The sequence below is a fragment of the Amblyomma maculatum genome, unplaced genomic scaffold, assembly GCF_055883805.1.
Source record: "Amblyomma maculatum isolate TAMU_Amacu unplaced genomic scaffold, ASM5588380v1 scaffold_15, whole genome shotgun sequence".
Lineage (NCBI taxonomy): Eukaryota > Metazoa > Arthropoda > Arachnida > Ixodida > Ixodidae > Amblyomma > Amblyomma maculatum.
This window is the reverse complement of record NW_028146740.1, coordinates 1,938,185-1,941,936: the sequence shown is the minus strand read 5'-3', so window position 1 is coordinate 1,941,936 and position 3,752 is coordinate 1,938,185.

Genomic DNA, 3,752 nt, shown 5'->3' with positions numbered 1-3,752 from the left:
TTATTTAACCTCAGCGATGACACCGTCACCTCGCTGGTGGAATGCTTCAACGATCAGCATTGGGCTACAGGAACGTTACCAATATCCTGGAAGACAGCCGAGGTTCGGTTCATTCCGAAACCGAACAAACCCCTTAAACTGGATAATCTAAGACCGATATCGCTGACCTCGTGTTTGGGGAAACTCATAGAGAGGGTCATCAACACGAGACTGAGTAGATACTTAGAAGATAACAACCTCCTACCTAACACTCAATTCGGCTTTCGCCCACACCTATCAACACAGGACGCCCTGTTGTACTTGTACAAAGACCTCCTTGAGACACCTCCCAAGTCACAGACAAGGGCCATCCTGGCACTTGATTTGAAAGGAGCGTTCGATAACGTTCTACATAAAAATATCCTGCAAAGCCTCGCCGATACCAACTGTGGCGCAAGAACCTACAACTATATCAAAAACTTCTTATCAGCCAGGCAAGCCACTATAAACTTCGGTGGAATAAAATCAGATCTCATCACTCTAGGCCCGAGGGGAACTCCGCAAGGGGCGGTACTGTCACCCCTCTTGTTCAACTTAGCTATGAAAGATCTACCAGGCCTTCTTTCCGAAATTCCCGGCATCAAACACACATTGTATGCGGATGATATCACTGTCTGGTGCAACTCGGGGAGTGACGCCGAGATCGAGGAGCGTCTTCAAGCAGCAGCGGACACGGTGGCCCGGTACGCCAGGGAGAGAGGCCTCCAGTGTGCGCCGGAAAAGTCCGAGTTGCTAATTCTGAAGAACCCGAGGACACCCCTAGCACAGAACATCTCGGTGTATATAGAGAGCCACCCAGTACAGAAACCCACGGAGATCAAGATCCTAGGGCAGTATATCCCGCAGGGGCGACAGAACACCACCACAATGAAGAAGCTTACAACATCCACCGAGCAAATCCTCCGGATGATACATCGTATCCGAAATAAACACCATGGCATGAAGGAAAGGGACACCATTCGCTTGGTGCAAGCTTTCGTGATCTCGCGGATAATGTACGGGACGGCATTCCTTAACCTCTCCAGGTCGGAAATTGAAAAGTTGGAGACACTCATCAGGAAAGCCTACAAGACGGCCCTGGGGCTACCGAACTCCACGCCAACGGCCAAGCTCATGGCTCTAGGAGTACATAATACCCTCGAAGAGATGTGGGAAGCACATTGGCTCTCACAACTCAATAGGCTCGCACTTACAACACCCGGCAGAGAACTGCTCGAGAAGATCCATGTTAATCAGCCCTATACAATTGACCAAAGGGAAGAGGTCCCACGCGATGTGAGAAGACGCATCAACGTGTACCCCATTCCGCGGAATATGCATCCCGCATATAACATCGAGAGGAGGATAGCAAGAGGGGAAGCCCTGCAGAAGAAATGGGACAAGCAGACTAACACCCTTTACGTGGACGCAGCAGGACCACACAATGGAGTCATGACTATCGTAGTCTCAACGCCTGCGGGGTCGATGGTGAACTGCGCCTCGGTGAAAACATCTAACCCCACTCACGCAGAGGAGGCAGCTATTGCATTAGCTGTAGCATCTAACCCCAACGCCGTTGTGCTCACTGATTCTCAAAACGCCTGTCGCAACTTCAATTACGGATTAATTCATAAGTCAGGGTTGTCATTGCTAACTAAGCACCCACCCAACCAAGCATCAATCATCTGGTTTCCCGGTCACCTGGAACTACCAGGAGGAAACGAAGCCGCTCACAGGCATGCCCGAGCTCTTCTATACCGGGCGTCTCCCCCTGATGACCATAAAGGGTGCCGTGACCTGATAGGTTTAGCAGTGTATGCTGACAATCTCGCGCCATACAGAACAGACAGAAAGGAGTACCCAACACCACACAAATCCCTCAATAAGTTAGAAGAGAACATCCTTAGGAGACTACAAACCAACACATACCCAACACCAGCTAAATTACACCTGTGGTACCCTACACTATACTCTCCGCAGTGCCCACACTGTGGAGAGGTAGCTAACCTCTACCATATGGTGTGGGCATGCCAATTTAATCCCTTAGTTGACCCCATTCCCAACCCCTCGGAGGAGCAGTGGGAGGCTATTCTGCTCAGCGATGATCCTGACCGTCAGCACTGGCTGGTGGGGAGGGCCAGCGCAGCAGCAGCAGCCAATGGACTACCGGACTAGGCGGCCCACCCACATGTTCTGAGAATACTGAATAGATAAAGATGTTTTCAATCAATCAATCAGCTGTCCGATCTGGGCGAGATAATAACAGAGTTTGAGGCCTGCTTCGTGGACAGGCCAGGCAGGACTGATTTGACTGAGCACGATATTGAGCTGACTTCAGACGTGCCAGTGCGATCAAGGTACTACCGATTTTCTCCAAGGCAAAGAGAAATTCTGGATAGGGAAGTAACTCGCATGCTGGAATTAGGAGTAATAAAACCCTCGGAAAGCGATTATGCTTCGCCTATGATCTTAGTAGAAGCTCCAGGTAAAGACCCTAGGCCTGTGGTAGACTACCGAAAGCTAAATTCTCTCACCAGGGATCAAGTGTATCCTATTCCGAATATTGAGGAGAGAGTAGAACAGGTCAGTAGAGCGGCATATGTGACTACGCTGGACCTTACTCGAGGATACTGGCAAGTACCGCTCACTGAACGCGCCAGCAGATACGCGGCTTTCGATCGTCACTCCGACGGGCAGCTACCAGCCAACAATGATGAGTTTCGGGCTCAAAAATGCTCCATTTTGTTTTTCCCGACTCATGGATAGGGTTTTAAAGGGGTGTGAAACATTCGCGGTGCCTTATTTAGATGACATTGCGTTTTTTTCCGACTCATGGGCGGACCATATGGTACATCTAAGAGCTGTACTGAGCCTTTTGCGTCAAGCTGGACTAACCGTAAAGGCCGAGAAATGTTGCCTGGCAAGGGCGACCGTGGACTACTTGGGTCACAATGTAGGTCAAGGTTTCAGGAAACCCAGCGAGATTAAGATTTCTGCGGTAGCAGACTACCCGCGGCCGAGCACGAAGACGGAAATTCGAGCATTCCTGGGTCTGACTGGGTACTACAATCACTACATCCCTAACTATTCAGCTTTGGCTAGCCCTCTGACCGACGCTCTCCGCAAGACAGAACCGACAAATGTAGTCTGGGACGAACAAAAGGAAGCCTCCTTCGTAAACCTGAAGGCTGTGCTGATTAGCCGTCCGGTATTGCGAGCTCCAGACTATGGCCGAGAATTCACGGTCCAGTGTGATGCCAGTGATCGAGGGTTAGGTGCTGTTCTCTGCCAGAGAGATGACGACGGTAATGAGCACCCCGTGCTCTACCTGAGCAGAAAACTGAGTTCTAGAGAGAGGGCTTATTGCGCGTCAGAGAAAGAGTGCGCTTGCATTGTATGGGCCATTCAAAAATTGCAGTGCTATCTTGGAGGGGCCAAATTCACCGTAGAGACGGACCATTGTCCCCTGGCTTGGCTGCAAACTGCGACATCGAAGAACAGTCGCCTTCTTAGGTGGAGCTTGATTTTACAGCAGTACAATTTTGAAATAAGATACAAAAAGGGGAAGTTAAATGGGAATGCGGACGCGCTTAGCCGCTCTTTCTAAGCGGTCCGAGATGTTCCTCACCATGTATCCAAATTGATAATCAGGTTTTTTTTTTTTTTTTTTTTCGTGCGCTTGTATATGTGTGACTATGTAAAGCGGCACGTTTGATTTTCTAGGAATACGTGGG